This window comes from Arachis ipaensis, chromosome B5, assembly GCF_059453495.1.
Source record: "Arachis ipaensis isolate K30076 ecotype BB chromosome B5, ASM5945349v1, whole genome shotgun sequence".
In the NCBI taxonomy this organism is placed as follows: Eukaryota; Viridiplantae; Streptophyta; class Magnoliopsida; order Fabales; family Fabaceae; genus Arachis; species Arachis ipaensis.
Window position 1 is genome coordinate 97,707,958 of NC_142440.1, and position 24,490 is coordinate 97,732,447.

The window sequence follows — 24,490 nt, forward strand, 5'->3', positions numbered from 1 at the left end:
CGCCAGACAGATGCTTGTTTCTGGCGTTTAACGCTAGACTGCTCTTCCTCCAGCGTGTGCTATTTTTCATTCTATTTTTCATTCTGTTTTTTATTTTTCAGTAGTTTTTGTGACTTCACATGATCATCAACCTAAAGAAAACATAAAATAACAATAGAAAATAAATAAATATAATTAGATAACATTGGGTTGCCTCCCAACAAGCGCTTCTTTAATGTCAATAGCTTGACAGTGAGCTCTCATGGAGCCTCACAGATGTGCAGAGAATTGTTGGGACCTCCCAACACCAAAATTAGAGTTTGAATGTGGGGGTTCAACACCAAACTTAGAGTTTGGTTGTGGCCTCCCAACACCAAACTTAGAGTTTGACTGTGGGGGCTTTGGTTGACTTTGCAGTGAGAGAAGCTTTTCATGCTTCCTCTCCATGGTTACAGAAGGAGATCCTTGAGTTTTAAACACAAGGTTGTCCTCATTCAGTTGAAGGACCAACTCTCCTCTGTCCACATCAATTATAGCTCTTGCTGTGGCTAGGAAGGGTCTTCCAAGGATGATGGATTCATCCTCATCCTTCCCAGTGTCTAGGATTATGACATCAGCAGGGATGTAAAGGCCTTCAACCTTTACTAACACGTCTTCTACTAGTCCATAAGCCTATTTTCTTGAGTTGTCTTCCATCTCTAATGAGATTCTGGCATCTTGCACCTCAAAGATCCCAAGTTTCTCCATTACAGAGAGTGGCATTAAGTTTATTCCTGACCCTAGGTCACACAGAGCCTTCTCAAACGTCATGGTGCCTATGTTACAGGGAATTAGGAATTTGCCAGGATCATGTTTCTTTTGAGGTAATTTCTGCCTATCCAATGCATTCAGTTCATTGGTGAGCAAGGGAGGTTCATCTTCCCATGTCTCCTTACCAAATAATTTGGCATTCAGCTTCATGATTGCACCAAGGTACTTAAAAACTTGCTCCTCAGTAACATCTTCATTCTCTTCAAAAGAAGAATACTCATCAGAGCTCATAAAGTGCAGAAGGAGATTCAATAGAATCTCTATGGTCTCTAGATGAGCCTCAGATTCCTTTGGTTCCTCTAAGGGAAACTCCTTATTGGTCACTGAGCGTCCCAGGAGGTCTTCCTCACTAGGATTCACGTCCTCCTCCTCCCTTGTAGGTTCGGCCATGATGGTCAAATAAATGGCCTTGCACTCTCTCTTTGGATTTTCTTCTGTATTGCTTGGGAGAGTACTAGGAGGAATTTCAATTACCCTTTTACTCAGCTGGCCTACTTGTGCCTCCAAATTTCTAATGGAGGACCTTGTTTCATTCATGAAACTCATAGTGGCCTTAGATAGATCAGAGACTATATTTGCTAAGCTAGATGGGTTCTGCTCAGAATTCTCTGTCTGTTGTTGAGTGGATGATGGAAAAGGTTTGCTATTGCTAAACCTATTTCTTCCACCATTATTAAAGCCTTGTTGAGGCTTTTGTTGATCCTTCCATGAGAAATTTAGATGATTTCTCCATGAGGGATTATAGGTGTTTCCATAGGGTTCACCCATGTAATTCACCTCTGCTATTGCAGGGTTCTCAGGATCATAAGCTTCTTCTTCTTAAGAAGATGCCTCTTTAGTACTGTTGGATGATTCCTTCAATCCATTCAGACTCTGAGAGATCATATTGACTTGTTGAGTCAATATTTTGTTCTGAGCCAATATGACATTCAGAGTATCAATTTCAAGAACTCCCTTCCTTTGAGGCGCCCCATTACTCCTAGGATTCCTTTCAGAAGTGTACATGAACTGGTTGTTTGCAACCAAGTCAATGAGTTCCTGAGCTTCTGCAGACATTTTCTTTAGGTGAATGGATCCACCTGCAGAATGGTCCAGTGACATCTTTGATAGCTCAGACAGACCATCATAGAATATATCCAGGATGGTCCATTCTGAAAGCATGTCAGAAGGACACTTTTTGGTTAGTTCCTTGTATCTCTCCCAAGCTTCATAGAGGGATTCACCTTCTTTCTGTTTGAAGGTTTGAACATCCACTCTAAGCTTACTAAGCTTTTGAGGAGGAAAAAACTTGGCTAAGAAAGTCGTGACTGATGTGCGGAAAATGATCCGACACAAAACTCACTGGCAAGTGCACCGGGTTGCATCAAGTAATAATAACTCACATGAGTGAGGTCGATCCCACAGGGATTGAAGGATTGAGAAATTTTAGCTTAGTGGTTGATTTAGTCAAGAAGATCAAGAGTTGGTTGAGTGATTTGTGATTAACAGAAATTAAATTGCATGAAAAAAAAGTAAAGGGAGAGGGGTAAATTGCAGGAAATTAAAGAGAACAGAAAATAAAAGTGCTGAATCTTAAAGAACATGAATTTAAATGGCAGAAACTTAGAATGCAAGAAATGTAAATTGCAGAAATGTAAACAAAAGAACAGTAAATCTCAACACATAGAAGAATAGAATATGACTCGAATTGAACTGGATCTAAAATGGAAACGTAAATGAATTTTAAAAGCATTCAACAGAGAAAATAAAATGATGACTCCAGCTCTCAGGACTCAAGAGACTAGATAACCAAGTCTAGATCTCACTACCTTCTTAGATCCAAATTTAGAATTCAATTGCAAGAGAGTAGAAATCAAAACAGAAGGAAACTTGGATTTAAATCTCAATTCTCCAATGGTGCAGTGAAAGAAACAGAAAGAGATCTCAAGGTGAGATTGAGACAGAATTTCCTCAATTCTTCAACACTCAAGACTCAAGACAAACGTAGATGAAATTGAAAACAAGAAAACTAAGACGAAGAGAATTCAATTCTCCTTCCCAAAACTCAGAATAGCTCCCAAACCCAAAAGCTCTCTACTATGAAAATGTTTTAAAGAAAATTCTAAAAGGAAAAGTTTAAAATGAAAAAGCTCCCTAAAACTTCAAATCCTAAGCTATTTATACACTTTCTTCAAATGATCATTAAGCCTTGAATTGGGCCTTTAGTCTTGATGGAATTGGGTTGATAGTGGCCTCCGTTGCTTGCTCTTGGTGTTGGGAAGAAATCCATTAGTGAACCGGGCCATGAACCATTCACGTTTGAGCCAACGTTTGAGGCAAACGTTGACTCAAATGTCACTTGTGTCAAATTATGCAGCCAAGTCCATTTGCTGTCCTCCACGTTTGGCTCAACGTTTGAGGTCAAACGTGAGCTCAAACGTGGATCACCCCAGGCTCTCTTTTTGGCCAACGTTTGGCCCAACGTTTGAGGCAAACGTTGGCGCAAACGTGGCTCATCTAACTCATCAATCAGGGGTGCTCTTCCATGCTTTTTCTTGCCAAAATGTAGCCAACGTTTGACCTCACGTTTGAGGCAAACATTGGCTTAAATGTCGCTGCCCAGAAGCTCCAACTCTCCTCTTTTAGGCGCCAACGTTTGACCTCACGTTTGAGGCAAATGTTGGCGCAAACGTTGCCCTTCCAGGAGTGCCATTTTTCTTCCTTTTAGGCGCCAACGTTTGACCTCACATTTGAGGCAAAAGTTGGCGCAAACGTTGCCTTCTAGGAGCTTCTTCTTCAGCCAACGTTTGCCTCAACGTTTGAGGTCAAACGTCGGCTCAAACGTTGGCTCTTCTCCAGGGTGTTCTTCATCTGCTACTCACGTTTGAGTTGACGTTTGAGGCAAACGTCATCTCAAACGTGAACTCCTCTTTTCAAGCCCATTCTTGCAACCTTCTTCCAAGCTTTATTCCTCCTGTCATCAATCAACAATTGTATCAAAGCTATGCCATAATCATGAGAGTTATCCTTCTTCTTGTCACACAAGCAATTATGGCACAAAAACTCATGAAAATGCATCAATTCATCCATGGTTGATTGAATCAAAGGAAAAATGAAATTCAATCCAATTAGCTTACTTGTGGCTTAAGAAAGTGCATAAAACCAAATAAAATCAAAGGAAAAAGACTAGTGAAACTAGGCTAAGATGACTTGTCATCACAACACCAAACTTAAAACTTGCTTGTCCCCAAGCCAGAAAAGAGTTATGCTCAAAGGTCCTTTCAATTAGAATGGATTTGAAGAATTACATGTACTATCCTGTGAGTGAAGTGATTAAGTGACAGTGGGGTGAACTCTAAATTATATGCTCATGCAAGGGCTTCAGTGCTTACTAGTCCTTACATCTTAGAAGTCTTAGGTCCTAGGACTTTCATCCAAATGATATCATGGAGATCTCTCTATAGGTAATCACCTTGAAGTAGCTTATGATTTCTGTGTTTTGGCCTTGACTCTAAGTGTCATGTCTCGAAGCGACTCTTTAGATAAGCTTTCAATCAATACTCCTAAACCAGTTTGTTTTAAGGTATTAGGTGTTAAAGCACCCCTTAGGATTTACTTGCTCAAGCCTCTCTCTTTGACACAATTCGACCACAAGCATTTACTAGGATAATAACTCTTTGAGTTCTTGTTTCTTTCTTCTTTTCTGCCTAGTAATTGATGCTTAGAGCCTTGGGCCATGTTCTTTTTGTTTTTGTATTTTCTTTATTTTCTTTTGTTTTGTTTGCTGCTTCTTGGATCAATAAATGTTTGAGAATCTCCACAATACTTCTTTGAACTCTATATCCTGCCTATGAGCTCCCATGCAAGTTTTCATAAGCATGCAACCTCAATACAAAAATCATACAACTAGAACCACCACTTCTCCTAATCTTTTACTTGCCTCAAAATTATTTAATTCCTCAATCCTTCTTCTCAAAGAACTTTCATGTGATGCATTTTTAAAATGTTGAGTGCAAACAAGTTTGAGAAGTGTAGTGTTGTGAATAATCAAGCAATCTTAATTATTGAATAGCAGAAAAACTAGACTATGCAGACAGGCAGGGGTGTTATATCACTTTCAATCATAGCAGTATCTGACATAAAATGATCAATGAGCAATACAACCTTTTGGAATTTACTTGCTGTCCTCCTTCTCATCCTTATCATTGCTGGTCTTCACATTCTTCTTTCATCTCTTTGATTGATGATGCTTAATCTTTCCAAAAGTTTGTATGGTGTTCTGCAGTGATATTGAAAGTTGCTTGTTCCCTAAGCACTTAAAAAATTTGGTTAGCATGCATGAATTATTTGTGGGCTTTTTGAACTTACTTTGGTGTGGGAACACCAAACTTAGTACCTTGCCAATGGTTTTTAATGCACCGAGCTAACCATATGTGAAACTCTTTTTCTTTTTCAAAAGTGACAAAACTGAAAACTAAAGAATAGCAAAATAGTTAACTAGTTTATCTAACTGCTTGAAGCTAGCATTCTGCAGAAGGTGAGAATATGTTTTTAAATGAGATTTTGGTGGAACACCAAACTTAGAATCCTTCATTCTCCCTTATATTGTTTTGGTGTGTAACACCAAACTTAGCTTCTTGCAATATAGGTAAAGCTAATTACCCTTTTTATTAAAATAGCTAATGAAAGAAAACTTCCTCAGATTGGGTTGCCTCCCAACAAGCGCTCTTTTATTGTCACTAGCTTGACATCCTCCATTCCCGAATCATGGAAGTTGAGGCTTCTGTTGCCTTTGGTTTCCTCCTCTCACTATGGGCTTCCTTTCCTCTGTTTCTTTTTGTGGAATTCCTCTGTTGTGTCCTTCTTTGATGCTTATTTGCTTTTCCATAGCCTTCTCACTTTCTTCCTTAACTGCTTTCCCTTTCAACCCAGCAGCTTTTTCACCGTTCTTTTGGTTATCTTCAGTGGCCCTTAGGGATATATTCGCCTCTCTCTTGCCCAATTCAGCAAGGTTTTGAACCAATTGTTCCACTTGCCTTTCAATTCTTTTGAGGTAGGCCTCTTGGTTTTTCCTTATGTCCTCCTGCTCTATTATTATCATTTCTTGAACTTTCATAAACCTTTCCATCATCATTTCTAGAACATAGAGTCTTTGGAAGTTTAGGATTGGTTGTGGCTGTGTCAACTGTGGTGGTTGATGTAAGTCATTTTGGGCGAGTGGTGAGGTAGGACGGGGTTGGAAGTGTGTGTATTGGGGTGGTGTATGATGATTGTTGTTCTAGGAGTTGTTCAGATGTATGAGATGGATTGGTGGCTGTGGAAAACCTTGCGAAGGAATTCCACATGTACTGTGTGGGTAAAAGGTAGGTGTTGCAAAGGTATTTTGTGGGTTTTGTGGGTTGAGGCTGGGGGTGCATGTTTTGTGAGCACTGGTTTTGTTTGTCATTATTGGATGGATGACTTTGGTTGTTTGTGATCATGGGTCTGCCTATGTTGGAACCCCTTTGTTCCTGATGTTGATATTCCCCCATTCTTAGATAAGAATGTGGCTTCCATGGTAGAAATTGTGCATTCACTGTAGCAGAATGTAGAGAATCAATTTGTCTAGTTATTGACTCCAATTGTTGCTGAGTTTGCTGGTATAGCTGTTTGTTTAGATTCATGACTACCTTCACTCCTTCAAGATTCATCATTTCCTTTTCTGAAATCGCCTTCTGTGGTTTCTCAAATGGTTGTTGGTCATTGGCTCTTTTGTCATTGAATTCTGCAATTCCTTGGTCGGTTGCTGTTGCCTTGAGTAGGCCATCTGAGAAGTAATCCACTGCTCTTCTTGTTTCTGAGGTTAATCCTTCATAGAACGCTTGAAAACCCACTTTGTCACTTGCTTTCTTGTATCTTTCCCATGCTTTGAACAATGGTTCTTCCTCTCCTTGTATGAATGGATGTATTCCTTCTTTCATCTTGATGTTTTGTCGGGATGAGGAGAATTTGGCTAGGAACTTGGCAACCAAATCATCCCAACTAGTGATACTTCCTTGGGGAAAGGTTTCAAGCCATTGTGCCGCTTCATCCTTCAGTGAGAAAGGAAATAACAAGAGCTTATAGGTATCATGATTTACACTGTCGAGATTGACAGCACCACAAGTCCTCAGAAAAATGGATATGTGCTGTTTAGGATCCTCCAATGGATTTCCACCATAGGAACAATTGTTCTTGATTAGTGTGATGAGTTGCGGCTTCATGTTGTGGTGTTCTTCTTTATCAGAAATTCCTTCTTCAATGATATCCTTCCCTCTGGCCTTTCTTCTTTCCTGTGACATATAAATCAGCAAACGGAACACACAGTAGTATTTTTGAAAATTAAGTGGAATCAGTTGAGACAGAACTTCGAACAGTTAGTGGGTTAGTAGAAGCAAATCCTCAAACAGTTAGTAGGTTAGTCAAAAATTAGAGAAACAGAAAAGAAAAAGTGCTTCATCTAAACTACCACCTCACTTAATCATTGTCAATCTATTCAATCCCCGGCAACGGCGCCAAAAACTTGATGTGCGGAAAACGATCCGACACAAAACTCACCGGCAAGTGCACCGGGTCGCATCAAGTAATAATAACTCACATGAGTGAGGTCGATCCCACAGGGATTGAAGGATTGAGCAATTTTAGCTTAGTGGTTGATTTAGTCAAGCAGATCAAGAGTTGGTTGAGTGATTTGTGATTAACAGAAATTAAATTGCATGAAAAGTAAAGGGAGAGGGGTAAATTGCAGGAAATTAAAGAGAACAGAAAATAAAAGTGCTGAATCTTAAAGAACAAGAATTTAAATGGCAGAAACTTATAATGCAAGAAATATAAATTGCAGAATCTTAAAGTGCAAGAAATGTAAATGGCTTGAATTGTAAATGGGTCAGGGATGTGGGATTACAAGAATTAAACAAAAGAACAGTAAATCTCAACACATAGAAGAATAGAATATGACTCGAATTGAACTGGATCTAAAATGGAAACGTAAATGAATTTTAAAAGCATTCAACAGAGAAAATAAAATGATGACTCCAGATCTCAGGACTCAAGAGACTAGATAACCAAGTCTAGATCTCACTGCCTTCTTAGATCCAAATTTAGAATTCAATTGCAAGAGAGTAGAAATCAAAACAGAAGGAAACTTGGATTTAAATCTCAATTCTCCAATGGTGCAGTGAAAGAAACAGAAAGAGATCTCAAGGTGAGATTGAGACAGAATTTCCTCAATTCTTCAACACTCAAGACTCAAGACAAACGTAGATGAAATTGAAAACAAGAAAACTAAGACGAAGAGAATTTAATTCTCCTTCCCAAAACTCAGAATAGCTCCCAAACCCAAAAGCTCTCTACTATGAAAATGTTTTAAAGAAAATTCTAAAAGGAAAAGTTTAAAACGAAAAAGCTCCCTAAAACTTCAAATCCTAAGCTATTTATACACTTTCTTCAAATGATCATTAAGCCTTGAATTGGGCCTTTAGTCTTGATGGAATTGGGTTGATAGTGGCCTCCGTTGCTTGCTCTTGGTGTTGGGAAGAAATCCATTAGTGAACCGGGCCATGAACCATTCACGTTTGAGCCAACGTTTGAGGCAAACGTTAACTCAAACGTCACTTGTGTCAAATTATGCAGCCAAGTCCATTTGCTGTCCTCCATGTTTGGCTCAACGTTTGAGGTCAAATGTGAGCTCAAACGTGGATCACCCCAGGCTCTCTTTTTGGCCAACGTTTGGCCCAACGTTTGAGGCAAACGTTGGCGCAAACGTGGCTCATCTAACTCATCAATCAGAGGTGCTCTTCCATGCTTTTTCTTGCCAAAATGTAGCCAACGTTTGACCTCACGTTTGAGGCAAACGTTGGCTTAAACGTCGCTGCCCAGAAGCTCCAACTCTCCTATTTTAGGCGCCAACGTTTGACCTCACCATTTGAGGCAAACGTTGGCGCAAACGTTGCCCTTCCAGGAGTGCCATTTTTCTTCCTTTTAGGCGCCAACGTTTGACCTCACGTTTGAGGCAAACGTTGGCGCAAACGTTGCCTTCTAGGAGCTTCTTCTTCAGCCAACGTTTGCCTCAATGTTTGAGGTCAAACGTTGGCTCAAACGTTGGCTCTTCTCCAGGGTGTTCTTCATCTGCTACTCACGTTTGAGTTGACGTTTGAGGCAAACGTCATCTCAAACATGAACTCCTCCTTTCAAGCCCATTCTTGCAACCTTCTTCCAAGCTTTATTCCTCCTGTCATCAATCAACAATTGTATCAAAGCTATGCCATAATCATGAGAGTTATCCTTCTTCTTGTCACACAAGCAATTATGGCACAAAAACTCATGAAAATGCATCAATTCATCCATGGTTGATTGAATCAAAGGAAAAATGAAATTCAATCCAATTAGCTTACTTGTGGCTTAAGAAAGTGCATAAAACCAAATAAAAACAAAGGAAAAAGACTAGTGAAACTAGGCTAAGATGACTTGTCATCAGTGACCAGCTTATCCCAAGAGTTCAGGCTATCTTTAGGTTGAGAATTCAACCATATTCTAGCTCTGTCTCTTACAGTAAATAGGAAAAGCATAAGTCTGTAGACCTCGGGATCAACCCCATTGGTCTTAACAGTGTCACAGATCTGCAAGAATTCAGTTAAGAACTGAAAAGGATCTTCTGATGAAAGTCCATGAAACTTGCAGTTCTGTTGCATCAGAGAAACTAATTGAGGTTTCAGCTCAAAATTGTTTGCTCCAATGGCAGGGATTGAGATGCTTCTTCCATGTAAATTGAAATTTGGTGCAGTAAAGTCACCAAGCATCTTCCTTGCATTGTTATTATTTTTGGCCATGTCTCCTTCTTTTTCGAAAATTTCTGTCAGATTTTCTCCAGAGAGTTGTGCTTTAGCTTCCCTTAGCTTCCTCTTTAGAGTCCTTTCAGGTTCAGGATCAGCTTCAACAAGAATGTTCTTATCCTTGTTCCTGTTCATATAAAAAAGAAGAGAACAGAAAATATGGAATCCTCTATGTCACAGTATAGAGATTCCTTATGTAAGTATAAGAAGAGAATAATGGAGGAAGGAATAGGTAAGAATCCAAACACAAGGGAGAGGAATGAGTTCGAATTCTTGGGTGAAAGAGGGGTGTTAGTAGATGAATAAATAAACAGAAGGGGATGAAAGATGAGAGAATTTGAAAATTAAATAAATTAAAATAAAAGTATTTTTGTTTTTAAATTGAATTTAAAATAAAAATTCGAAAATAAGAAGGAAAAATGAAATTAATTTAAATTGAAATTTAAAGCAATTAGTTAATTAAAAAGGAATTTTAAAAAAGAGGAAGGTAATTTTTGAAAATTAAAGAGAGAATTAGTTAGATAGTTTTGAAAAAGATATGATTGAAATAGTAAACTTTTAAAATCAAACAAAAAGTCAAGTAGTTAATTGAAAAAGATTTGAAAATCAATTTTTGAAAAGATAAGAAGTTAGAAAAGAAGTTAGAAAAGATTTTGAAATAAATTTTGAAAAAGATGTGATTGAAATTTATTTTGAAAGAGATTTGAAAAAGAAATTTAAAAAGATTTGATTTTGAAAACTAAAGTTGATTACTTGACTAACAAGAAACAAAAAGATATGATTTTAAAATTTAAAGATTAAACCTTTCTTGATAGGCAAGTAACAAACTTAAAAATTTTGAATCAATCACATTAATTGTTAGCATTAATTTCGAAAATATGAATTAGAAATAAGAAAAAGATTTTGAAAACCAATCATAAAGTTTTCGAAAATATGAAAGAAAAATGAAAAAGATTTGATTTTTGAAAAAGATTTGAAAAAGATAGAATTTTTAAATTGAAAATTTGATTTGACTCATAAGAAACAACTAAATTTTAAAAAGTTTTGAAAAAGTCAACTCAAATTTTTGTAAATTTAAGAGTGAAAAAGGGAAAGATATTTTTTTTTATTTTTTGAATTTTTAATGATGAAAGAGAAAAACATCAAAAAGACTCAATGCATGAAAATTTTGGATCAAAATAAATGATGCATGCAAGAACACTATGAATGTCAAGATGAATACCAAGAACACTTTGAATGTCAAGATGAACACCAAGAACTTATTTTTGAAAGATTTTCAAGAAAAGAAAACATGCAAGACACCAAACTTAAAGATTTTTAATTTTTAGACACTAAAAATTGAAAATGCACATGAAAAACAAGAAAAGACAAAAAACAAGAAAAATTAAAGATCAAACATAGAAAATCATCAAGAACAACTTGAAGATCATGAAGAACACATGTATGAATTTTCGAAAAATGCACAAATTTTTAAACATGCAATTGACACCAAACTTAAAAATTGACACAAGACTCAAACAAGAAACACAAAATTATTTTTGATTTTATGATTTTATAATTTTTTTGGATTTTTGAAAATTAATTGGAAAAAGAAAAATAAGGATTTCAAAATTTTTAATAAAAATTCCAGGAATCTGCAATGTTAGTCTAAAGCTCCAGTCCAGGAATTAGACATGGCTCACTAGCCAGCCAAGCTTTCAGTGAAAGCTCCGGTCCAAAACACTAGACATGGCCAATAGCCAGCCAAGCTTTAGCATACAAATCAGGCATACAACAGCTGATACTTCATCCAACTTCATTCTATGCTGATAGGTGGAAGCCCCAGTCCAAATGAATTAGACATGGCTTTACAGCCAGCCAGGCTTCAACATGCTTCATGAAACACTAGAATTCATTCTTAAAAATTTTGAAGAAAAATATATTTTTGAAAATATTTATTTTTATAAATTTCTTTTTCGAAAATAAGAACAATAAAAATAAAAAGGTTAAAATTAAAATAAAATTACCAAATCTGAGCAACAAGATGAACCGTCAGTTGTCCAAACTCGAACAATCCCCGGCAACGGTGCCAAAAACTTGGTGTTGTTGCCGGACCAAAAACTTGGCACTTTTGTTGCTGGAAACAAATGCGAAATTGTTGTTTGTTCCCTCCCTAGTAACGGCGCCAAAAACTTGGTGCACGAAATTGTGATCATCAATAATGGTGCCAAAGGCTTGGTGCTCTCAAACGTGAATCACACTTTGTCACAACTTCGCACAACTCACCAGCAAGTGCACTGGGTCGTCCAAGTAATAAACCTTACGTGAGTAAGGGTCGATCCCACGGAGATTGTCGGCTTGAAGCAAGCTATGGTCACTTTGTAAATCTCAGTCAGGCGGATTCAAATGGTTATGGTGAATTGATAATAAATATAAATAAAATATAAACTAGGATAGAGATACTTATGTAATTCATTGGTGAGAATTTCAGGTAAGCGTATAGAGATGCTTTCGTTCCTCCTGAACCTCTACTTTCCCGCTGTCTTCATCCAATCATTCCTACTCCTTTCCATCGCAAGCTGTATGTTGGGCATCACCGTTATCAATGGCTACATCCCGTCCTCTCTATGAAAATAGTCCAATGCGCTGTCACTGCATGGCTAATCATCTTTCGGTTCTCGATCATACTGGAATAGGATTTACTATCCTTTTGCGTCTGTCACTACGCCCAGCACTCGCGAGTTTGAAGCTCGTCACAGCCATCCCTTCCTAGATCCTACTCGGAATACCACAGACAAGGTTTAGACTTTCTGGATCTCAAGAATGGCAATCCATGGGTTCTAACTTATACCACGAGGATTCTAATATCTCAGACTCGGTCCTCTGTATTAGATATCTAAGAGATATTCATTCTAGCTTGTTTGCATGTAGAACGGAAGTGTTTGTCAGGCACGCGTTCGTAAGTGAGAATGATGATGAGCGTCACATAATCATCACATTCATCAAGTTCTTGGTTGCGAATGAACATCTTAGATTAGGAATAAGCTTGAATTGAATAGAAAAATAATAGTACTTTGCATTAATACTCAAGGAACAGCAGAGCTCCACACCTTAATCTATAATGTATAGAAACTCTACCATTGAAAATACATAAGTGATAATGGAGTTCATTGGTCTCGGCCCCAGAGGTGGAACCGAAGTAAGCAAGACTTCGAATACAATAATAAAAAGTCCTATTTATACTAAACTAGTTACTAGGATTTACAAAAATGAGTAAATGATGTAGAAATCCACTTCTGGGGCCCACTTGGTGTGTGCTTGGGCTGAGCATTGAGATTTACACGTGTAGAGGCTTCTCTTGGAGTTGAACGCCACTTTGCAACCTGTTTCTAGCGTTTAACTCTAGAATGCAGCACGAAACTGGCGTTGAACGCCAGTTTGCGTCGTCTAAACTCGGGCAAAGTATGGACTATTATCTATTTCTGGAAAGCCCTGGATGTCTACTTTCCAACGCAATTGAGAGCGCGCCATTTGGAGTTCTGTAGCTCCAGAAAAGCCACTTTGAGTGCAGGGAGGTCAGAATCCAACTGCATCTGCAGTCCTTCTTCAACCTCTGAAGTTGATTTTTGCTCAAGTCCCTCAATTTCAGCCAGAAAATACCTGAAATCACAGAAAAACACACAAACTCATAGTAAAGTCCAGAAATGTGATTTTTATTTAAAAACCAATAAAAATATACTAAAAACTAACTAAATCATACTGAAAACCATGTAAAAACAATGCCAAAAAGCGTATAAATTATCCGCTCATCAAACACTCATCACCATTCTCACCTTTGAACACGTGCTTGACAACCACTTCTGTTCTACCTGAAAACGAGCTTGAATGCATATCTCTTGGGTTTCTAATCGAAGATTAGAACCTTCGTGGTATAGGCTAGAATTATTGGCGGCCATTCCTGAAATCTGGAATGTCTAAACCTTATCTGTGGTATTCCGAGTAGGATCTGGGATGGGATGGCTGTGACGAGCTTTAAACTCGCGAGTGTTGGGCGTAGTGACAGACGCAAAAGGATCAATAGATCCTATTCCAACATGAGTGAGAACCGACAGATGATTAGTCGTGCAGTGACAGCGCATTTGGACCATTTTCACTGAGAGGACGGACGGTAGCCATTGACAACAGTGATCCCCCAACATACAGCTTGCCATGGAAAGGAGTATGAATGATTGGATGAAGGCAATAGGAAAGTAGAGGTTCAGAAGGAACAAAGCATCTTCATACGCTTATCTGAAATCCCACCAATGAATTACATAAGTACTTCTATTTTATTTTCTATTTTAATTATATTTTAATTATCAAAATCCCATAACCATTTGAATCTGCCTGACTGAGATTTACAAGGATGACCATAGCTTGCTTCACGCCGACAATCTCCGTGGGATCGACCCTTACTCACTTAAGGTATTACTTGGACGACCCAGTGCACTTGTTGGTCAGCTGCACGGAGTTGTGTGAAAAGTGTGCGATCACGATTCCGTGTAGCACATGCCCCCATCACATGATTGACAGGCTAGTGTTAATCAACTACTTCACTCAAGGCATGAAGCCTCGGGATAAAACTACACTAGATGGTGCTAGTAATGGTTCCCTGAAGAAGTACAAGACCGCAGATAAAGCATGGCAACTGATCAACGAGTTAGCTGAGTCAACCAGGAATCACAGGCACAGAAGCAGCCACTCAAAAGCTGTTGTAGAGGTTTCCTCTAGCAATAAAATTACTGCTCTTACACAGAGTATATGTGAAATGACCAACTTACTGAAGTAAATGCAGTTGAACCAACAACAACAAGCTCAGCCTTCCCCACCACAACAAAGCCAACAGCTAGTTCCCCAAAGAGTATGCGGAATATGTGTTGATTATAGTCATTATACTGATGAATGCCTACAGCTCCAACAAGAAGACAACACTGTGGCAGCTACTCATAACTTCTATGACCGCCAGAATCAAGGATACAATCAACAAGGCGGCAACTACAACAAGGTGGAAACTATAACCAAGGATGGCAGGACAACTCTGGTGCACGAAATTGTGATCATGAACAATGGCGCCAAAGACTTGGAGCTCTCAAACGTGAATCACACTTTGTCACAATTCCGCACAACTAACCAGCAAGTGCACTGGGTCGTCCAAGTAATACCTTACGTGAGTAAGGGTCGATCCCACGAAGACTGTCGGCTTGAAGCAAGCTATGGTCATCTTGTAAATCTCAGTCAGGCAGATTCAAATGGTTATGGAGGATTGATAATTAAAGATAAATAAAACATAAAATAAAGATAGAGATAGAGATACTTATGTAATTCATTGGTAGGAATTTCAGATAAGCGTATGAAGATGCTTTGTTCCTCCTGAACCTCTGCTTTCCTATTGCCTTCTTCCAATCATTCATACTCCTTTCCATGGCAAGCTTTATGTTGGGCATCACCGTTGTCAATGGCTACTTCCCGTCCTCTCAGTGAAAATGTTCTATGCACGCTGTCACCACATGGTTAATCATCTGTTGATTCTCGATCATGTTGGAATAGGATCCATTGATCCTTTTGCGTCTGTCATACGCCCAACACTCGCGAGCTTGAAGCTCGTCACAGTTATCCCTTCCCAGATCCTACTCAGAATACCACAGACAAGGTTTAGACGTTCCGGATCTCAGGAATGGCCGCCAATAATTCTAGCCTATACCATGAAGGTTCTAACCTTATATTAGAAACCCAAAAGATACACATTCAAGCTTGTTTGCATGTAAAACGGAAGTGGTTGTCAGGCACGCATTCATAGGTGAGAATGGTGATGAGTGTCACATAATCATCACATTCATCATGTTCTTGGGTGCGAATGAATATCTTGGAGAATAAATAGACTTGAGTTGAATAGAAAAACAATAGTACTTTGCATTAATTCATGAAGAACAGCAGAGCTCCACACCTTAATCTATGGTGTGTAGAAACTCCACCGTTGAGAATACATAAGAACAAAAGGGTCTAGGCATGGCCGTGAGGCCAGCCCCCAAACGGGAAAAGTTCTATCAAAATCTGATCAAGTGTATCAAAGTCTTCAAATACAATAGCAAAAGGTCCTATTTATAGAAAACTAGTAGCCTAGGGTTACAGAAATAGGTAATTAATGTAGAAATCTTCTTCCGGGCCCACTTGGTGTGTGCTTGGGCTGAGCATTGAAGCTTTCATGTGTAGAGACTTTTCTTGGAGTTAAACGCCAGCTTTTGTGCCAGTTCTGGCGTTTTGATGCCAGAATTCTTAAGCTGACTTGGAACGCCTGTTTGGGCCATCAAATCTCGGGCAAAGTATGGACTATTATATATTGCTGGAAAGCCCAAAATGTCTACTTTCCAATTCAGTTGAGATCGCGCCAAGTGAGCTTCTGTAGGTCCAGAAAATTTACTTCGAGTGCAGGGAGGTCAAAATCCAACAGCATCTGCAGTCCTTTTTCAACCTCTGAATCAGATTTTTGCTCAGGTCCCTCAATTTCAGCCAGAAAATACCTGAAATCACAGAAAAACACACAAACTCATAGTAAAGTCCATAAATGTGATTTTTATTTAAAAACTAATAAAAACATAATAAAAACTAACTAAAATATACTAAAAACAATGCCAAAAAGCGTATAAATTATCCGCTCATCACAACACCAAACTTAAATTGTTGCTTGTCCCCAAGCAACTGAAAATCAAATAGGATAAAAAGAATAGAATATACATTGAGTTCCAAAAACATCTATGAAGATCAGTATTAATTAGATGAGCGGGGCTTTTAGCTTTTTGCTTCTGAACAATTTTGGCATCTCACTTTATCCTTTGAAGTTTAGAATGATTGGCATCTATAGGAACTCAGAATTTAGATAGTGTTATTGATTCTCCTAGTTAAGTATGTTGATTCTTGAACACAGCTACTTTATAAGTCTTGGCCGTGACCCAAAGCATTTTGTTTTCCAGTATTACCACCGGATACATAAATGCCACAGACACATAACTGGGTGAACCTTTTCAGATTGTGATTCAGCTTTGCTAGAGTCCCCAATTAGAGGTGTCCAGAGCTCTTAAGCACACTCTTTTTGTTTTTGGACCATGACTTTAACCGCTCAGTCTCAAGTTTTCACTTGACACCTTCACGCCACAAGCACATGGTTAGGGACAGCTTGGTTTAGCCGCTTAGACCAGGATTTGATTCTTGTGGGCTGGTGCACGAATTGTGAATCACACTTTCACAACTCGTACCACTAACCAGCAAGTGCACTGGGTCGTCCAAGTAATACCTCACGTGAGTAAGGGTCGAATCCCACGGAGATTATTGGTTTGAAGCAATCTATGGTTATCTTGCAATTCTTAGTCAGGAAGTCAATTATCTTTATCAGTTGAATTGCGAATAAACAAGAGAGCATGGGTTAAAGGTTACTTGTTATGCAGTAATGGAGAATATGTTGGAGTTTTGGAGATGCTTTGTCTTCTGAATCTCTGCTTTCCTCTGTCTTCTGATTCACGCACGCACGTCTTTCTATGGCAAGCTGTGTGTTGGGGCATCACCGTTGTCAATGGTTACATCCCCTCCTCTTGTGAAAACGATCCAAATGCTCTGTCACAGCACGGCTAATCATCTGAGGTTCCCGATCATGCTGGAATAGGATTCACCCTCCTTTTGTGTCTGTCACTACGCCCAGCACTCGCGAGTTTGAAGCTCGTCACAGTCATTCAATCCCTGAATCCTACTCGGAATACCACGGACAAGGTTTAGACTTTCCGGATTCTCATGAATGCCGCCATCAATCTAGCTTATACCACGGAGATTCTGATCAAGGAATCTAAGAGATATTCATTCAATCTGATGTAGAACGGAGGTGATTGTCAAACACACGTTCATGAATTGAGGAAGGTGATGAGTGTCACTGATCATCACCTTCTCCATAGTTAGGCGCAAATGGATATCTTAGATAGGAACACGCATGTTTGAATGGAAAACAGAAATACTCGCATTAATTCATCGAAACACAGCAGAGCTCCTCACCCCCAACAATGGAGTTTAGAGACTCATGCCGTCAAAGAGTACAAAGTTCAGATCTAAAAAATGTCATGAGATACAAAATAAGTCTCTAAAAGTTGTTTAAATACTAAACTAGTAGCCTAGGTTTACAAAAAGTGAGTAGACTATGACAGATGGTGCAGAGATCCACTTCTGGGGCCCACTTGGTGTGTGCTGGGGCTGAGATTTAAACATTTCATGTGCATAAGGCTGTTTTGGGCATTCAACGCCAGGTTTGGATCTATTTCTGGCGTTGAACTCCAACTTTTAATCCTTTTCTGGCACTGGACGCCAGAATTGGGCAGAGAATTGGCGTTGAACGCCAGTTTACGTCATCTATCCTTGAGCAAAGTATAAACTATTATATATTGCTGGAAAGCCCTGGATGTCTACTTTCCAACGCAATTGGAATCGCGCTATTTCGAGTTCTGTAGCTCCAGAAAATCCACTTTAAGTGCAGGGAGGTCAGAATCCAACAGCATCAGCAGTCCTTTTTCAGCCTGAATCAGATTTTTGCTCAGCTCCCTCAATTTCAGCCAGAAAAATACCTGAAATTACAGAAAAACACACAACTCATAGTAAAGTCCAGAAATATGAATTTTTCCTAAAAACTAATGAAAATAAACTAAAAACTAACTAAAATATACTAAAAACTATATGAAATTAACCCCAAAAAGCGTATAAAATATCCGCTCATCATGGGCCCTCCTATCCACTGATGCTCAAAGCCTTGGATCCTTTTTTATTTTACCCTTGCCTTTTGGTTTAAAGGGATATTGGCTTTTTCTGCTTGCTTTTTCTTTTTCTTTCTTTTTCTCTTTTTTTTTGCATTTTTTTACTCTCTTTTTTTTTCTGCAAGCTTTGCTATTCACTGCTTTTTCTTGCTTCAAGAATCATTTTTATGATTTTTCAGATCATCAACAACATTTCTCCTTTTTCATTATTCTTTCAAGAGCCAACATTTTTTTAACATTCATGAACAACAATATCAAAAATATGCACTGTTCAAGCATTCATTCAGAAAGACAAAAAGTATTGCCACCACATCAAAACAATTAATCTGTTTTAAAATTCGAAATTCATGTACTTCTTTTTCTTTTTCAATTAAAAACATTTTTCATTTAAGAAAGGTGATGGATTCATATTCATAGCTTTAAGGCATAGACACTAAGACACTAATGATCATGTAATAAAGACACAAACATAGATAAGCATAAAGCATAAAAATTCGAAAAATAGAAAATAAAGAACAAGGAAATTAAAGAACGGGTCCACCTTAGTGATGGCGGCTAGTCTTTCCTCTTGAAGATCTTATGAAGTGCTTGAGCTCCTCAATGTCTCTTCCTTGCCTTTTTTGCTCCTCTCTCATAACTCTTTGGTCTTCTCTAATTTCATGGAGGAGGATTGAATGTTCTTAGTGCTCCACCCTTAGTTGTCCCATATTGGAACTCAATTCTCCTAGGGAGGTGTTGATTTGCTCCCAATAGTTTTGTGGAGAAAAATGCATCCCTTGAGGCATCTCAGGGGTTTCATGATGAGGAATTTCATCATGCTCTTGGTGAGGTTCTCTTATTTGCTCCATCCTTTTCTTAGTGATGGGCTTGTCCTTATCAATGAGAATGTCTTCCTCTATGTCAATTCCAGCTGAATTGCAAAGGTGACAAATGAGATGAGGGAAGGTTAACATTGCCAAAGTGGAGGACTTGTCCGCCACCTTGTAGAGTTCTTGGGAGATAACCTCATGAACTTCTACTTCCTCTCTAATCATGATGCTATGAATCATGATAGCCCGGTCTATAGTAACTTCAAACCGGTTGCTAGTGGGAATGATTGAGCGTTGGATGAACTCCAACCATCCCCTAGCCACAGGCTTGAGGTCATGCCTTCTTAGTTGAACCAGCTTCCCTCTTGAATCTCTCTTCCATTGAGCGCCCTCTTCACAAATGTCTATGAGGATTTAGTCCAACCTTTGATCAAAGTTGACCCTTCTAATGTAGGGGTGTGTATTTTCTTGCATCATTGGCAAGTTGAATGCCAACCTTACATTCTCCGGACTAAAATCTAAGCATTTCCCCTGAACCATTGTAAGCCAATTCTTTGGGTCCGGGTTCACACTTTGATCATGGTTCTTGGTGATCCATGCATTGGCATAGAACTCTTGAACCATTAAGATTCCGACTTGTTGAATGGGATTGGTGAGAACTTCCCAACCTCTTCTTCGAATCTCATGTCAGATCTTCGGATATTCACCCTTTTTGAGTTTAAAAGGGACCTCGGGGATCACCTTCTTCTTGGCCACGACTTCATAGAAGTGGTCTTGATGCACCCTTGAGATGAATCTCTCCATCTTCCATGACTCGGAGGTAGAAGCTTTTGCCTTCCCTTTCCTCTTTCTAGAGGTTTCCCTGGCCTTAGGTGCCATAAATGGTTATGGAAAAACAAAAATTAATACTTTTACCACACCAAACTTAGAAGTGTTACTCGTCCTAGAGCAAAAGAAGAAAGAAGAGAGTAGAAGAAGAAGAGATAGAGGAGATGGAGGGGGCTTAGTGTTTCGGCCAAGGGGGAGAAGTAGTGTGTATGTTGTGTGAAAATGAAGGAGTGAAGATGGGTTTATATAGGAGTGGAGAGGAGGGTATGGTTCGGCCATTATGGGTGGGTTTGGGAGGGAAAGTGGTTTGAATTTGAATGGTGAGGTAGGTGGGGTTTTATGAAGGATGGATGTGAGTGGTAAAGAGAATGGTGGGATTTGATAGGTGAGGGGTTTTTGGGGAAGAGGTATTGAGGTGATTGGTGAATGGGTGAAGAAGAGAGAGAGATGTGGGGTAAGTGAGGATCCTGTAGGGTCCACAGATCCTGAGGTGTCAAGGATTTCTCATCCATGCACCAAGTGGCGTGCAAAACGCCCATTTCTTCCAATCCTGGCGTTAAACGCCAGGTTGCTGCCCATTTCTGGCGTTTAACGCCAGCTTCTTACCCTTTTCTGGCGTTAAACGCCAGTCTGGTGCTCATTTCTGGCATTAAACGCCCAGAATGGTGCCAGGCTGGGCGTTTAACGCCCATTCTGGTACCCTTACTGGCGTTTAAACGCTAGTAAGCTTCTCCTCCAGGGTGTTCTGTTTTTCATTCTGTTTTTCAGTCTGTTTTTGCTTTTTTAATTATTTTTGTGACTTCACATGATCATCAACCTACAGAAAACATAAAATAACAAAAGAAAATAGAAATTTAACATAGATAATTAAAGATTGGGTTGCCTCCCAACAAGCGCTTCTTTAATGTCAATAGCTTGACAGTGGGCTCTCATGGAGCCTCACAGATGTTTAGAGCAATGTTGGAACCTCCCAACACCAAACTTAGAGTTTGACTGTGGGGGCTCTGTCTGACTCTGTATTGAGAGAAGCTCTTCATGCTTCTTCTCCATGGTTATAGATGGATATCCTTGAGCTTTAAACACAAGGGAGTCTTCATTCACTTGAATGATCATTTTTCCTCTGTCAACATCAATCACAGCTTTTGCTGTGGCTAGGAAGGGTCTGCCAAGGATGATGGATTCATCCATACACTTCCCAGTCTCTAGGATTATGAAATCAGCAGGGATGTAGTGGTCTTCAACCTTTACCAAGACATCCTCTACAAGTCCATAAGCCTGTTTCTTTGAATTGTCTGCCATCTCCAGTGAGATTCTTGCAGCTTGTACCTCAATGATCCCTAGCTTCTCCATTACAGAGAGAGGCATGAGGTTTATGCTTGACCCTAGGTCACACAGAGCTTTCCCAAAGGTCATGGTGCCTATGGTACAAGGTATTGAGAACTTTCAAGGATCTTGTCTCTTCAGAGGTAATTTCTGCCTAATCAAGTCATCCAGTTCTTTAGTGAGCAATGGAGGTTCATTCTCCCAAGTCTCATTACCAAATAACTTGGCGTTTAGCTTCATGATTGCTCCAAGGTACTTAGCAACTTGCTCTTCAGTAACATCTTCATCCTCTTCAGAGGAAGAATACTCATCAGAGCTCATGAATGGCAGGAGTAAATTCAATGGAATCTCTATGGTCTCTATGTGAGCCTTAGATTCCCATGGTTTCTCATCATGGAATTCCATGGAGGCCAGTGGACATCCATTGAGGTCTTCCTCAGTGGAGATCACTGCCTCTTCCTCCTCTCCAGGTTTGGCCATGTGAGACGTGTTTATGGTGTTACACTCTCTCTTTGGATTCTCTTCTGTATTGCTTAGGAGAATACTAGGAGGGAGTTCTGTAATTTTCTTACTCAGTTAACCCACATCTGCCTCCAAATTTCTAATGGAGGACCTTGTTCCAGTCATGAAACTTTGAGTGGTTTTAGTTAGATCAGAGACTATAGTTGCTAAGTCAGAGTGGCTCTACTTAGAATCCTCTGTCTGTTGCTGAGAAGATGATGGAAAAGGCTTGCTATTGCTAAACCTGTTTCTTCCACCATTACTGTTGTTGAAACCTTGTTGAGGTCTCTGTTTATCCTTCCATGAGAGATTTGGATGATTTCTCCATGAAGGATTATAGGTGTTTCCATAGGGTTCTCCCATGTAATTTACCTCTTCCATTGCTGGGTTCTCAGGATCATAAGCTTCTTCTTCAGATGAAGAGATCCTCCAACAGAGCTGTCCAATGACATCTTGGACAGTTCAGACAGACCATCATAGAAGATACCTATGATGCTCCATCAGAAAGCATGTCAGAAGGACACCTTCTGATCAATTGCTTGTATCTTTCCCAAGCTTCATAGAGGGATTCTCCTTCCTTCTGTTTGAAGGTTTGGACTTTCACTCTAAGCTTGCTCAATTTTTGAGGTGGAAAGAACTTTGCCAAGAAGGCATTGACTAGCTTTTCCCAAGAGTTCAGGCTTTCTTTGGGTTGTGAATCCAACCATGTCCTAGCTCTGTCTCTTACAGCAAAAGGGAACAGCATAAGTCTGTAGACCTCAGGATCAACCCCATTGGTCTTGACAGTGTCACAGATTTACGAGAATTCAGCTAAGAACTGATGAGGATCTTCCAATGGAAGTCCATGAAACTTGCAATTCTATTGCATTAGAGAAACTAATTGAGGCTTAAGCTCAAAGTTGTTTGCTCCAATGGCAGGGATTGAGATGCTTCTCCCATAGAAGTCGGGAGTAGGTGCAGTAAAGTGACCAAGCACCTTCCTTGCATTATTGGCATTGTTGTTGTTTTCGACTGCCATGGCTTCTTCTTGTTTGAAAAGCTCTGTTAGGTCCTCTACAGAGAGTTGTACTTTAGCTTCTCTTAGCTTTCGCTTCAAGGTCCTTTCAGGTTCAGGATCAGCCTTAACAAGAATGCTTTTGTCCTTGCTCCTGCTCATATGAAAGAGAAGAGAACAAGAAAGTATGGAATCCTCTATGTCACCGTATAGAGATTCCTTGAAGTGGCAAAGGAAAAGAATAGAAGGAGAAGGTAGAAAGAGAAGAATTCGAACTTATCAAGAGGGATAGAGTTTGAATTGTTGATAGTGGAGGAGTGTTAGTCCTTAAATAGAAGGATGTGAGAAGAGGGGAAAAATTTTTGAAATTAAAGTAAAAGATTTTGAAATAATTAAAGGAAATTTTGTAAATTTGATTAATGATTTTCGAAAACTAAAATTGGGAAAGAAATTAAGTGATTTTGAAAAAGATTTTGAAATTAGAAATTAAAAAGATATGATTGAAAATTAATTTTGAAAAAGATGTGATTGAAAAGATATGATTGAGAAGATATGATTAAAAATCAAATTAAAAAGAGAAAGTTTTAAAGTTAAAGTTGATTACTTGACTAACAAGAAATTAGAAGATATGATTCTAGAATTTAAAATTTGATCCTTTCTTAATAGGCAAGTAATAACTTGAAAATTTTAAATTAAATCACTAATTGTAGCAAGGATTTTTGAAAATAGTAATAAATAAAAAAAATTGAAAAGAAATTGATTTTGAAAAGATATGATTGAAAAGATATTATTTGAAAAATATTTGATTTTGAAAAATTATGAAAATTTGGAAAAAATTTGAATTAAAAACAAAATCTTCCCTCTAGTGTCATCCTGGCGTTAAACACCCAGAATGGTATCCATTCTGGCATTTAACGCCCAAAATGCTACCTTTTTGGGTGTTAAACGCCCAGCTAGGTACCCTGGCTGGCGTTTAAACGCCAGTTTTCCTTCTTCATTGGGCGTTTTGAACGCCCAGCTTTTTTTGTTTAATTTCTCTGCTGAATGTTCTGAATCTTCAATTCTCTGTATTATTGACTTGAAAAAACACAATTTTGAAAATATTTTTGAATTTTTAATGAAGAGAAACAAAAAAAATGCAACTAGGATCAAATAAACAATGCATGCAAGACACCAAACTTAGAAGTTTGTATACTAAACTCAAACAAGAAACATAAAATATTTTTTATTTTTATGGTTTTATAATTTTTTTGGTGATTTTTTCAAAAATCATATGGAAAACAGAATAAAGAGATTCAAAACTTTTAATAAGAATTTCAGGAATCATGCAATGTTAGTCTAAAGCTTCAGTCTAAAAAGATTAGACATGGTTAGCCAAGCTTCAGCAGGACATTACATTCAGCAGCTAAATTGATGAGAATGAATCAGCTTTTGTGAAGATAAGAACATCACCTTGAAACTTTAGAATTCATTCTTAAAAATTTTGAAAAATAAAAAAAAAAGTACCTAATCTAAGCAACAAGATGAACCGTCAGTTGTCCAAACTCGAACAATCCCCGGCAACGGCGCCAAAAACTTGGTGCACGAAATTGTGATCATCAACAATGGCGCCAAAGA

At 38.7% G+C, this 24,490-nt stretch overlaps 2 non-coding genes across 2 annotated transcripts; both read left to right on the plus strand.

Annotated features, from left to right (window-relative positions):
- The first annotated feature begins 1,944 nt into the window (after nt 1–1,944).
- Nucleotides 1,945–2,052, plus strand: LOC148565090 (small nucleolar RNA R71). The gene has a single exon (XR_015884491.1). It is a non-coding gene; the product is annotated as a small nucleolar RNA R71 (small nucleolar RNA).
- A 20,332-nt stretch (nt 2,053–22,384) lies between these two features.
- On the plus strand, nt 22,385–22,492 carry LOC148565091 (small nucleolar RNA R71). The gene has a single exon (XR_015885135.1). It is a non-coding gene; the product is annotated as a small nucleolar RNA R71 (small nucleolar RNA).
- The last annotated feature ends 1,998 nt before the right edge of the window (nt 22,493–24,490 follow it).